We start from the raw sequence: 14,992 nt of genomic DNA, 5'->3' as shown, positions 1-14,992 counted from the left end.
GAGAATTGAGAAACTTTTTCAATATTCAGAGTTATTACAGGTGGTGTGATTAAGATAAAAGACCAGAAGATGACAGTATTGATCAATAATAACTCTTATTAGATGATGTAAACAGTTAAGTACTGAACTACTAACTAAGGTTGGTTATTTGAATCCACTCAGAGGTATTTTGGGTGGAAGTTCTGGTCATCTGCTTTTGAGGGCCAGAGCTTTGAAAACACTATGGAGTGTAATTCTATTCTCTACACATGGAGTTGCCATGACTCAAAATCAACTAGCCAGCAATGTTTTGTATTCTTTTTTTGGTTACTTACTGGTTGGCTTGGTCTTGGGCTGCTATTTGCAAGGATGGTGGTCCAAACTTACAAGCTATTCTGCAGGAGAGTGATATAGCTGGCTGCGCCTATACAAATTTACAATCTCAGAAACCCTATAGGGACATGATACATCAGAATCAACTTTATGGTAGTGGGTTTGCTTTGGATTGACTACTGATGATGCCAAACTCTAAATTAAAATATTTCCATATTATTCCAGTTAAATCTTCTATCTCCCTTGTAAAGTAACTCCACTTTACAGATGAGAAAACTGAGTCTCTAAGTGAAGTAATTAGACCAAGGCCCAAGCATAAAGTTAAATTTAAGATTTAAAAATCTAGTGTTCTTAACTCCTCATCAGTGTTTCTGAAAAGCTAAATGAAATCAGTTTCAGAACACAAACCATCTTTATTCACCAGGAGGGTAGTTTTAAATACTTTTTTGGTTGCAAGCTTTGGCAATAATATTTAATGCAATGAGCCTTTTCCTGGGGCATAATTGGCTAAAGAGGCAGAAGCACACACTGGCACAACAATTGCCATTCTCTTTCCAGAATTTATATCCCTTTGAAGTTCAACCATGAGCCCAACAGATACAAGGACTCTGGTAAGAATCCTTGCCTAGAGAAATTCTGTCTTTCAAGGAATTCAATAGTGAAGTCTACTGTGAACTTTTGAGTATGTTATAAACTAAGCCCACACCTACCATTTGGTATAAATCTGGATTCCATATGTTTAAACTTGTTAACATAGGAGGTATTAAAATGTCTCATCTACCAGGGATTTTTCTTTTGCTCTCTTGGTTGAATATAAGTATTCTAGATTAGAACTCTATGATTCTATTAAATCTTGCTTAAAAATAAATTTAAGGGTTCAAATATGGGCTAATTGCCACTGTTAGTTAGTCTGTACGAGAAATTCCGTTTCATGGCCTAAAAAAGATATTTTAATATTCAAGTTAAAATGTTGTTATTAAACTCATAGTGACTCTGTATAGGGTTTCTGAGAGCAGCTGGTGGATTTGAACTGTAGCGTAGTGGTTACAAATTGGGCTGCGAGCCTCAAGGTCAGCAGTTCGAAACTACTAACTGTTCCACAGGAGAAAGATGAGGCTTTCTGCTCCTGTAAAAATGTATAGCCTCAGAAACCCCATACAGGGTCGCTATGAGTTGGAACCGACTCCATGATACGTAAACACCACCACCACCACCTTGTGGTTAGCAGTTCAGTGCTTGTCCTACATCAGCACACCAGAATTCATAATATCATTATCACATCTAAAGTAATTAGCAATATTCCCTAATGTCATCAACTATGCAGTCGTTGTTGAAATTTCCAGTTATTTCATAAATGTCTTAATTATTTAGTTTGTTGTTTGAATAAAGATACAAATAAAATCTAAAAAAAAAAAAAAACTGTAGTTGTTAAGTGCTGTTGAGTCGGTTCCAACTCATAGGGATGTTAGGTCACCAACTCATAGGGACCTTAGGTTACCAACTCATAGGGACCTTAGGTTACCAACTCACAGGGACCATAGGTTTCCAAGGAGCAGCTGGTGGGTTTGCAGTCCAGTGCTGATCCTACAGCACCAAATAGCAGTGTTAATATAAAATAGACACTGTAAGAAGTCAAGGACATTTGAGAATAGAGCAGGAATCCCATACCAACACCAAAAAATAAATGAAGAAATCATGCAACTGATCTTTGAGACAGCAAAAGAAAATGAAAATGAATGTTCCATTACTTAACTGACTAAGTCAGGCTTTCTCAACCTCACTATTACTGACATTTTCAGCTGCACTGGATGTTTGGCAGTATCCTTGGCCTCTACACACCAGATGCAGTAGCTTCCCTTCCTCCTAAGTAGTGACAACCAAAAATGTCTCAAGACATTGCCAAATGCCCGGGGTAGGGGTGTGAGGGGTTGTAATCTCCCCTAGTTGTGAATCACTGAACTAGAGATAAAACAAGAATCCCGTATATTAATAACACCCCTCAAAAAGACCTGCACAGTTTTTGATGAACAGAAGAAATAAAATTTCCAATAAATACCTAGAGCAATTATTCTTTCTCTCCTTCACATACAGAATGTATGCCATGTACTACCATGCCAAATCCTGAGAAGTCACCATTCTTGGTTGCTTCTAAGATTCTCATACCATCACTTCTCTAAGTCTCCTCCAGCACAATACTCAATGGCATGATAAATGCTATGGGGTGCAATATAATTCAATTCTCTACACATGGAATTGCCATGATTCAGAATCAACTACTTGAGAGAATTATCAAAACAAGACAGGGTTTCAATGAAAGCAAAAATAAGCAAACGGCATACACAGCTTTCTTCATCTGTGGCTCCAATGAGCCCTTCACCACACCATAATGCTCTCAGCTTTTCCATCAGTTATAAAACATCATTTTAGAATACAAGGTTGAATCTTTTACTTATCTTTGTGGGAGGTAGTTCTATAATGCTCAGCTGTAGAAGTTACAGGGTGGCCTGTTTGAACTAAAATTTACCAAAAAACCCTCTATATTTTAAATGGAGGCAACTTGGGATTAAATGACCACTTTCCAGTCAGCAAACCAAACCAACTGATGCTTAATGATCACTGGCAATTTACACTGAATGCTATGAGTAAAAAGACCCTATATTGTATGAAGTCACTGATTTTTGTGGGCAGTTTTTTGTTTGTTTTTTGCTTCCAGTCCTTTGTTTGCCTTTGTGGACTGGCTTGGCTCCAAACAATGTAATTATATTATCCTGGCCCAGACTAGAGTTCCCAGCAACGAGACCAAATTTTAACTCCTTCTTTCTCTATCATTCCTACTCCATCCTCCTAGCACTGGTAAATCCTAATCAAGATAGTGGGCTAGCTGAGATTCTCTTTGCTGGTGTAATCACAACTAACAACCATTGTTTGGCAGTGAATGCTGCAGAGCAAGCCAACGTCTTTGCTTAAGCCTAGCTCCTTGAGCTGGAGCTAGGATACAGGCTCTGTCTCTGTCTAGCTGAGTCACCTTTGGCAAGACTTCTAAAGTCTCTGAGCCATGGTGTTTTCATCTGCAAAATGGGGATAAAATAATTCCTACCTCACAGGGTTGTTATATCAAAAACATGTGAAAGTTTCTACATAGCATCTGGCAACAGGAGTCACGAAGAGGCATCATTTTAATCAAGTCATAATTAGAAACAGTACTGAACATAAAGGAATTTTTCTATACTAGCACGAGTTCCTGTGATTGACAAAGCTCTTTCATTAGCTCCATTATTTTTCACAATTACTCTGTGAAACAGTAGGGGATTATAGCCCTCATTTTATAAGCAAGGAAACTATAAAGTTAACTGCCTTTTCCAAGGTTACCCAGCCCTAACTTTAGTTCTGCCATTTTCTAACTTGGAACCCAGAATTTTTTCACCACATTCAATTATATATTCTTATAGCAACAAGCAGAAGCAATATGAGGCGGCTTCAAAATGTTCATGGAATAATTCCTTTAACGTTTAAATTCCTTTGTCCACGAACTTTTTGAAGCCCCTTGTACCACATAAGGCAGGCCCAAAAGGTTAGGGAGGTATCAGTGATTCCCCTAAGAAGACCAATATGATATTTTCACCCACTAAAGGATTTTCAGAGGAGCGCTGGTAGCACAGTGGATTGTGAGTTGGGCTGCTAACCACAAGGTCAGCAGTTGGAATCTCCTAGTCACTTCTCAGGAGAAAGATGAGGCTTTCTGCTCCTGTAAAGATTTAGAGCCTTGGAAACCCTATACAGGGTCGCTATGAGTTGGAACTAACTTGGGAGCACACAGTCAATACCACCAAGAGATTTCCAAGACTTCTTTGAAAGCCATATGTACAAAAAATATGTATGTGCATTCATCCCAGCAAACTGTAAGCAATTAAAGAATTCACTAACCTGCTTTAAAGGGGTTAATTCTTTCCAAGCTCTATGGAAAGAGTCAGAGGGAACAAACTGGAACCAGATCCGAAGCAGAGGGATGGTCTATGCCAGCTGTCTCCTGTCTTTTTTTCCACACAAATAAACACTGCCCAAACAATCCCTTGCAGGAGATCTGTTGATTCTGCAGTTAATTTGGAGTGTGTGTGTGTGTGTGTGTGTGTGCATGCATGTGTGTAGTAGTGGGTGGTAGGGAAAGAGTGAAAGGAGAAGTGGCTTCTAAAAGGGAGAACATAACTATAACTGTACTCCTAAATTATAACTTACTCGGTGGGTGTGAGGGTCAATTATTCTAAGATCTTCAGCCAAGTGCCTAGAAACAATCCAGAAGAATACTATATAATCATTTACTCGTTTTTCTTATGACACTCACTAAGAAAAATACATCAGATCTTGCAATCTCATACACTTTTCTTCTCTCAGTCGAACATTAAGATTCCCATATCTAAGCAGTGGAATCCTGGTGTGGTGCTGTGGGTTAATGTGCTGGACTGAAAAGTCAATTTGAACTATAAGGTCAGCTGTTCAAACTCACCAGTCACTCCTCAGAAACTCTATACAGGGTTGCTATGGGTCGGAACCGACTGATGGCACTTAACAGCAACAACAAAGAAGGGGCAGGAAACGTACAGGCCGCGAAATCATTTGGTCTGATCTTGCCAAGGCAAGCCATCACATTGTTATATGTAATCTAGTCAAGTCGAACTCATAATGACCCTGTATAGGGTTTCCAAGGAGTGACTGGGTGGGTATGAACCATCAACCTTGTAGTTAGCAGTTCAATGCTGATCCTATAGTGCCACTCCAGGACTCCAGCCATCATACTGTTGTTGTTGTTGAGTGCTGTCGAGTCGGTTCCAACCTATAGTGACCCTGTATAGAGTTTCTGAGGAGCACATGGTGAGCTTGCAGTTCAAATGGCTTTGCCATCTGGCGCATTAACCCACAGCTCCACACCGGGATTCCAGCCATCACATTTGTTGTTGTTAAGTGCCGTTGAGTCGGTTCCGACCCATAGCAACCCTGTACAGGGTTTCTGAGGGTGTAAATCCTTACGGGAGTAGAAAGCCTCATCTTTCTCCCGCGAAGCGGCTAGTAGTTTCGAACCGCTGACCTTAAGGTTCGCAGCCCGATTCGTAACCACTACGCTACCAGAGCTCCTTAGCCATCACATTAGGGGTGAGTTAATTAAAGGTTTGACCAAATATAGCGGACTAATCTTTATGTTGATAACTTTGTATGACCCATGAATGATGTTATAAATTTTGTCAGAAAAAAATATGTCCACCCCTGAATTCTAATGGAATGTTCTATGTCAATAGGAAATTCTCTTACTATTTCTAAATGCTTTATTGATAATTTAGAAAACCACTAATTTTATGAAGCATTTCTACACACAGAAAATTTGAAAAAGCCACTAAAACACTGTCAGGTGTCTAGAGCTTAAAGTATGTCCGTTTTATAGGTGAGAAAACTGCTGTTGTGAATTATTCCTATTCCCACAGTATGTAGGTATTTTTTAAATATCAAATCCAACTTATGAAAATATTGATATACTGCAAAAGATACTTTAGGGTATGATTTACAATACCAAATTAAATTTCTCTATTTGAAAAACTTCATTTTTCACACAATTTCTCAGAATTACCCTCAAAAAGTGAAGTAAGTCATGTATTTACTATCAAGGAAATTCACTCTATCATGATTTAGTGTGTACTTCAGTAAAGCACTAATTGCATTTTCTTAAAAGCAAACAATTAAACCTATGGTTCTCTAAACCAGGACAAGATCACTCGAAGTTTTTAAAGGAAACACCATTTCCAGCTTTGTAGCACTGCTGCACACTCTGCATGTTTGCAGATTAAAAAACAGTAACACTGACCAGAGCGCAGCAACAGCTCATCATTTTTAGTCCATTAGAACATTTTCCCCTCTCTGCATTTGGCTCTAATGTCTCTTAGCAGGGCCTAGTCCCTAAATGACTGCTCCCGAGGAAAAAGACTATCCTGGAAAAACACTTCCCTAAAGGCTGGAATTGAATAAAAAGAAAAGAAGACTGTGTCTCCTGTCAAAATAGTGGAAACAGAAAGCAGTGCAAGAAGAGATGCAAAACTGGAGTACTGCCCAGACAGACTCTCAAGAGACTCTGAAACCCCTGGGGCCAAAAGGGCAAGAGGATAACATGTTTAGAGAGAGCAAGTGTAAGGGATCTTCAATCCTCAGAGGACCAACACTGTCCTTTGTACTAGAAAACACTGACCAGGAGGCAAGAGGTCAAGAAGGGGAGGGAGGACAGCTCAAGTGGAGGTAAAATAGTAATGCAGACAAAGATTGACTTCCATAATCCCTTTCTCCACTTCCCAGTCCCCCCCCACACACACACACACACAAGACTCTATTCTTTTAAGAGCAAATCAGTGATTTCAAGTTGTTTTTCACACATAAATCAGGTGGTGGTTATGTGCCGTAGAGTTGATTCCGACTCATAGAGACCCTGTATAGTGTTTCCGAGGCTGTAAATTTTTCCGGGAGCAGAAGGCCTCGTCTTTCTCCTGCGAATCATCTAGTAGATTCGAAAAGCTGATCATCAGGTTAGTAGCCCAACTCATAATCCACTACACTACCAGAGCTCCTACAGGTAAGTCTAATTAGCTTCAAACTTTTCTGTTCTCTTTCAGAACTCTTGGTTTTTATATTTCCTCTGTCTCCAGATACTCTACTTAACATTACCATTCTCCCAACTTGTTCTATGGGTCTGTGCACAGGCTGCTCACTTACTTAGAACACTCTCTTCCCTTTATCCGGTTCACTCTCTTTAAATCACAAAATTCAGTTCAGATATTATATCCTTTATGCAGCCTTCTCTCCTTCTCTCTTGATTATTAGGTACCTCTGCTTTGGTCCAGGTTCCCTAGAAAAAGATCTGGGAGCAAAGCTTGGTAGTGTTTTATTTATTTGAAATGTAATCCAGGGTAGAAAGAGGGGTATAAAAGGGAAATGAGTCAGTAGAGGCAAGAAAGCAAGTGAAAAGTGGTACATTATCCAGCTAGCCTGCTTTATGAGAAAACACAACTAGTTACTTTTTCCCATGGGGCATCTCCCATTGAGCAGTTCAGAAACAGTATGCAAGAATAGTCTATTGGAAGGAGGAAGGGAAAGAAGTTTACTTGGCCTCCATCCCCATTCCCATTCCTTGACTTCTTAATCAGAAGAGTGTAGCTTCTTACCCTGAGGTGAGACCAAGACAGCCAGGCCTCTTCACTGAGCAGATGGCTAAAAGTCCAAGGGCCTGGAGGCATGGCACAAACATAGTGAGGCATGTAAATTTATCTGATATTGCCATCAATGATATTTGCTTTTCCTTTCCTAGGATACCTAATACTCATATGTTGTTGTTGTTGTTATGTGCCGTGGAGTCAGTTCCGACTCATAGCGACCCTGTACAGGGTTTCCAAGGCCGTAAATTTTTACGGGAGCAGAAAGCCTCATCTTTCTCCCACAGGACAGCTGCTAGTTTCGAACTGCTCTCCTTGTAGTTCACAGCCCGATTCGTAACCACTACGCTACCAGAGCTCCTTGTTATATATGTGGTCATAATTGTTTGTGAGTCAATGGCTGGTGCAATGGTTAACACACCCAGATGCTAACAGAAAGGTTGGAGTTTTGAATCTACTCAGAGGTACCTTAGAAGAAAGGCATGGTTATCTATATCTTAAAACACACACACACAAAAGAAACAGCCATTGAAAATCATATGGAACACAGTTCTACTCTGACACACAGAGTTCCAGTCAATGCTATGACAACTGGTAGTAATTTTTTGTTGTTGTTTAAGAATAAGACATCCTTCCCTTTTTCCCTGAAGGACAGCTTAAAGACCAATATTGCAGCCTCATCCATCTCTTGACTCTCACTGAGATGGTGAAAATTTTACTCCATGGAATGATGGCTCTCCACATGTCTGTGGTGGAGTCTCAGCCACTCCAGGAATGTCAATAATAATCTCCTAACAATACTTACAGTGGGTTAACTAAATAAGCTAATGCTACAGCTTTTCCTAGGACCATATATGGTATTAACTACCTTCCATATCTACCACCCAGTCTAGAAATTCCTTTTCCTTGGCCATTACTTTAGCTGGCTTGGATTGCTGGCATGGTAGGATGAGCCAGGTTCCTAGCTCTTGTGGGACTACAGTTATATAGTTGATTACTGATGTTTATTACTGGACACAAAAGCACTAAGAGACACCTTAGTGTTCCTTCTTGCCCCCTTTGTGTATATAATCCTGTATCTTCATGATAATCAGAGGCAATTACCTAGCCAGTATAACTGCTATCTTTGCTTGTGGTCCATTGTTTTGAGGATTCAAAAGTGGCCAGGCAGTAGGCACAGTTTCTAGTTTGGTGAAACTCATGTTATAACCCCTGGTAGAATTCCTCCCTCTTTGGAAACCAGAACCTTGTTTCCAGCACAGTCTGATGTTGCAAAGACAAGAAGCATACAGTTCACAAATACGTCACTGGGAATGATGGTAACAGAGGCTACTCATATTTTCACCTCTTGGTCCCCCATCTCATTTATTCTAGCTGTTGAGATCACAAGACTATCAGACATTTAATAAGTGCTTATAGTACAATTCAACCCTGAAAAATGATGTTTCTGAGCACACTATCGAGCCTTCAACAGGCAGCTCCACAGGTCTATTGCACCATCTGCTTTGAGGTGATGGGATGAATATGACCAATAAATGCTGCAGTCATAGAGCCCATTGTCATCCTGATTTTTACAAAATGAATTCCTTTTCCTATATGTCAAATACTTGGTAAATGCCATGTTGACAGAATAGGCTTCACTTAAAAGGTAATACTACTAAAGGTACTTTCATCAGGGAAGGCAAACTGACATTCAATGTGTTGCTTCTAATAATAATTTAAAAAAAAAATAATTCACTGACTCCAATGTGGACAAGGTTCAATATAACCAACTTGCCACTAGGTATCTGGCTGATGTTTCCACAAAATGATGCCAAAATGAGGGTTCAGTGATATTCTCTGCTGCTGACAGGTTAGATGCTCAGCAGTGTCAGTAGTTAGATCAGCCTGGTGAAACAGAATCTGCGTTGTTGAGCCCACAGGCTGCATAAATCCCCGCTGCCATGGCCCTTCTGTTCTCTGGCTGACATTCATTGAACAGGTCATTCTGTCCACCTGGTTATTTAGAGCTTTTTCTGTGGTGGTAGCTGCTCTCTGGTGGGCATTTGTAAAATGCACAAAGATGCACGCTTGTTTATTCTGCTTCCAGTTAAGTGGATGTTCAGGTATCTTGGATGTAGCTCTCCCTTCTGGGAGTATTTCCAGTCAAAACTTTCCTCCAGGACTATTTTAGTTATCAGTTGCTTCTGTAACAGAAATAGCACAAGTGAGTGGCTTTATCAAACTGAAATTTATTTTCTCATAGTTTAGGAAACTCTAGTTCTAGACACTGGCTCTATGGAAAAGCATTCTTTTTCTTTTCTGTAAAGGTCCTTTTATCTCTGCCTGCTTTTGTGTGCCTAATCTATATCCTTTTGTAAAAGTGATTAGTTAAGACACACCCTACTCTGGAGTTCTGGTGCAACTCTGTGGGTTAATGTGCTGGACTGCAAAGTCGGTTTGAGCCACAAGGTTGACAGTTCAAGCTCACCAGCCTCTCCTCAGAAATTCTATACAGGGCCACTATGGGTCGAACCGACTCCACAGCACTTAACAACAACAACAACTCTGATATGCCCTCATTGCATAACTAAGACAATCATGTGCCCAAAAGGAATTATAAGCACAGATATGTTGTTGTTGTTGTTGTGTGCCATGGAGTCGGTTCCGACTCATAGCGACCCTGTACAGGGTTTCTGAGGCTGTAAATCATTATGGGAGCAGAAAGCCTCATCTTTCTCCCACGGAATAGCTGGTAGTTTCAAACTGCTGACCTTGAGGCTTGCAGGGCGATTCATAACCACTACGCTACCAGAGCTGGTTACGATTTACAACACATAGTTTTTGGGGTTTCAATTCAACAATGATTATCCGTGGTTGGTCTATAATGGAGCTGCCATTCATTTACAGATAGGACTGAAATGATCCCATGGACCTTCTGAAAATCAAGTCTTGTCTGTCAGTTACTTGTAGAGAACTACCTATTAAATCATGGGTTTATGGACTGATGGAGAAGTAGAGGTGTAACAGTTTTTATCCAGACCACTTCTTTGTATATTTTACTCTGCTTTCTGGATCTGCTGAAGCCCAGTCCCAAATGTGCTATAGCTATCTTGAATGGAGTACTAATGTGCCTAGCTAACTCGATTACTCATTGGATCTGAGCACAGCTCATGAGAGGCTGCTTAGTTCACAGAACCATTACGTATCCTATGGTTAGGGACTTAACTCTTCTGGGGTCCTGCAGCATTTCAAGTACTGTTTGTCAAATGTAGAATAATATTCTGTTGCAAATTTTAGATCCTTGCTCCAGAACTCTAAGGGTCACTGTTGCTATTATTCTGTGGTGGCTTGCCGGAGAGATTGTTGTTAGGTGCCACTGAGTCAGTTCCAACTTACAGTGAACTTATGCACAACAGAACGAAACACTGCCCAGTCCTGTGACATCCTCACAATTTTACACTTGATTCCATTGCTGCTGCCACTACACAAATCAATCTAATAGAAGGTCTTGATCTTTTGTTCTGACCCTTCACTTTACCAAGCATTATATTCTCCTCCAAGGACTGGTCCCTCCAGACAATATGTCCAAAGGATAAGTGATGAAATCTCGCCATGCTGGCTTCTAAGGAGCATTCTGGTTGTACTTCTCCCAACACAGATCTGTGTGTTCTTGCAGTTATGGTACTTTCAATATTCTTCTCCAACATCATAACTCAAATGCTTCGATTCTTCTAAAGTCTTCCTTATTCATTGTTCACCTTTCACATGCATGTGAGGCAACTGAAAATACCATGGTTTTGGTCAGGTAAAATATAGTCCTCAAATTGTTATCTTTGTTTTTGAACACTTTAAGGAGGTCTTTTGAAGAATATTTGCCTAATGCAATATGTCTTGTGATTTCTTGACTGCTGCTTCCATGAGTGTTGATCGTAGATTAGGCACTATGAGATATACTTAATCATGTACAAGTGACAAGGTATCTTGTGCCACAGCAATGACCTTCCTCCTACTTTTGGCTCCATTAAAAACTTACATCTCCAAGGTTAGACAAACATGGGTTATGACCATTTTCCTAAGAGTGAGATAAACTGCATACAAAATCCAAAGAAGCCCACTAACTACTCTACTTTCCGTGAATGGGTTGATATTGCCGTCCATTCAGTACTGACTCATAGTAACCCAATGCACACAGAATGAAGCAATGCCTGGTCCTGCACCATCCTCGAAATCTATGCTTAAGCCCATTGCTGCAGCTACTATGTTAATCCATCTCATTGGGGGTATTCTGTTTTCAGCGGACCTTCCACTTTACTTAGCATGATATCCTTCTCCAGGGACTGGTCCCTCCTGATAATATGTCCAAAGTATGACAGTGTGGAGTTTACCTGCAGGGGAGAGTGCAATAGACAGCAGAGCCTTTCCATGCTCACAATCTAAGATGTTTTTGTAGTGAGAGGTTAAGTTTGTTCCGGTTCCACCAGATTTAGGAGATGAGCTTTCCAGTTTGCTTTTGTATGCTGCTCCCTTATTTCTCTTTTACCATGCTGTGTGCACATCTGGCATCCATGATAGAGTCTGGGATATTCCATGCATGAGCCATTCTGTCAGGATCCTGGTTTGAGTACTAGGTCTGCCCTTGTGGCACCACATTGGGGTCATTGGTAATATTTTACACTTGCACTAAAACCTGGTTGTTGTTGTTGTCAGGTGCCATTGAGTTGGAACTGACTCATAGTGAACCCATGCACAGCAGAATGAAACAATGTCCGATCCTGGGCCAACCTCACTACTGCTGCTACACTTGAGTCCATCAATGCTGCCACCTGGCCAATCCATCTCGTTGGGGGTCTTCCTCTTTTTTTCTGACCCTCCATCTTACCAAGCATGATATCCTTCTCCAGCAACTGTTCCCTCCTGACAATATGTTCAAAGTACGAAAGACGAAGTTTGGCCATCTTGGCCTCTAAGGAGCACTCTGGCTGCACTTCTTCCAAAACAGATCTATTGGTTCTTTTGGCATTCCATGGCATTTTTAGTATTCTCCTCCAACACCATAATTAAAAGGCATCAATTCTTCTACGATCTTCCTTATTCACTGTTCAGCTTTCGCATGCATATGAGGTTATTGACAATACCATGGCTTGGGTCAGGCACACCTTAGTTCTCAAACTGACATCTTTGCTCTTCAACACTTTAAAAAGTTCCTGTGCAGCAGATTTGCCAAATGCAATACGTTGTCTGATTTCTTGACTGCTGCTTCCATGAGTGTTGATAGTTGATCCAAGAAGAATGAAGTCCTTGACAATTTCAATCTTTTCTCGGTTGATAAGAATGTTGTTTATTAGTCCAATGGTGAGGATTTTTGTTTTCTTGACATTGAGCTGCAATCCATACCGAAGGCTGTGCTCTTTGATCTTCATTAGTAAATGTTTTAAGTTATCTTCACTTTCAGCAAGCAAGGTTGTATCATCTGCATATCGCAGGTTGTTAATGAGTCTTCCTCCAATCCTGATGCCACGTTTTTCTACATAGAACCCAGATTCTCGTATTATTTGCTCAGCACACAGGTTGACTAAGTATGGTGAAAGAATACAACCTTGTTGCACACCTTTCTTAATTTTAAAACATTCAGTGTTCCCATGTTCTGTTCGAACAACTGCTTCTTGGTCCAGGTACAGATTCCTCATGAGTACAATGAAGTGTTCTGGAATACTCATACTTCACAATGTTGTCCAGAGCTTATCATGATCCACACAATTGAAAGTCTTTGTGGAGTGAATATAGCATAGGCAAACGTCTTTCTGGTATTCTCTGCTTTGAGCCAAGATTCATCAGACATCAGCAATGATATCTTTCGTTCCATGGCCTCTTCTGAATCCAGCTTGAACCTCTGGAAGTTCTCTGTCAATGTATGATTGTAGCCGTTTCTGTATTACCTTTATTAAAACTTTACTCACTTGAGATATCAAAGAGATTGTCCGATGATTTCCGCATTCCGTTGGGTCACCTCTCTTTGGAATGGGCACAAATATGGATCTCTTCCAATCAGTCGACCAAATAGTTGTCTTCCAAAAGAGTTGTGGGATAGTTGTCTTCCAGAAGAGTTGTGGGATGACATCAAGAACATCATACATGAAAAAGCAAAAAAGTCATTAAGAAGACAAGAAAGAAGGAAAAGATCAAAGTAGATGTCAGAAGAGCCTCTGAAACTTGCTCTCCAGCGTAGAGATGCTAAAGCAAATGGAAGAAATGAGGAGATCCAAGAGCAGAACAGAAAATTTCAAAGACAGCTCAAGAAGATAAAGCCAAATATTATAATAAAAGATGCAAAGATTTGGAATCAGAAAACCAAAAAGGAGGAACACGCTCAGAATTTCTCAAGCTGAGGGAATTGAAGAAAAAATTCAAGCCTCGACTTTCATTATTGAAAGATTCTCTGGGCAAATTATTGAATGATGAAGAATGTATCAAGAGAAGATGGAAGGAATACACAGAGTCATTGTACCAAAAGGAAATGGTTAATGTTCAACCAATTCAAGAGGTACCATATGATCAAGAGCCAATGATACTCAGGTAGGAAGTCCAAAGTGCATTGATGGAATTGGCAAAGAACAAGGCACCAGGAATTGATGGAATGAAAATTGAAATCTTTCAAGAAAGTGAGGCGGCACAGGAGGCACTCACTTTATCTCTGCCAAGAAAAATCTGGTTAAGGGGAGGTTAATAGGGAGCTGAAACTATCAGCTGTTCCCTGAGGGAAAATGAGGCTTTCTGCTCCCGTAAAGATTTCCAGCCTCGGAAACCCTGTACAGAGTTGCTATGAGTCGAAACAGATTCCACAGTACATAACAACAACAACAATAGGTAGCTGAGGGTTAACAATCCCATAGTTAGCTGACTAGGGAAGGAAGGTTCACAAACTCACTGACTTCTGGATGCACAAGGAGATAGTATTTTTTTTTTTTTTTTTTATGTTGTTTACACCCTATCTCTTGTCCAGATCCTGCTTCTCTATTCTTTGAATTTGGAGGATTTTTTTTTTTTCTGGTTTTATTGATCTTTTCCTGATGCTGACACTACTAATCTTTTTTCCTTAGTAACAACTCCTGTCCTCTTACCCTAACAGTGCCATACTGTTCTCCACAGTGAATGCACAGTCCAATGAGCAGTATATAAGGGTTCCAGTCTCTCCACACCCTTACCAGCATTTGTTGTTTTCTGTTTTTGTTTCTTAACTTTGCTATTAATGCTGGTGTGAGATGATAGCTCAGTGCTGTTTTTATTTATATCTATCTAATGGCTAATGGAGGCCAGCATGGCCAAACTTCGTCTCTCATACTTTGGACATATTGTCAGGAGGGACCAATCACTGGAGAAGGATATCATGTTCAGTAAGGTGGAGGCTCAGAGAAAAAGAGGAAGACCCCCAACGAGATGGATTGGCCAAGTGGCAACATCAATGGGCTCAATCATGGCAACAATTATGAGGTTGGCCCAGGTCTGGGCATTGTTTCATT

The sequence above is a fragment of the Chrysochloris asiatica genome, unplaced genomic scaffold (assembly GCF_000296735.1).
Source record: "Chrysochloris asiatica unplaced genomic scaffold, ChrAsi1.0 scaffold00095, whole genome shotgun sequence".
In the NCBI taxonomy this organism is placed as follows: Eukaryota; Metazoa; Chordata; class Mammalia; order Afrosoricida; family Chrysochloridae; genus Chrysochloris; species Chrysochloris asiatica.
This window is presented reverse-complemented; position numbering follows the sequence as displayed.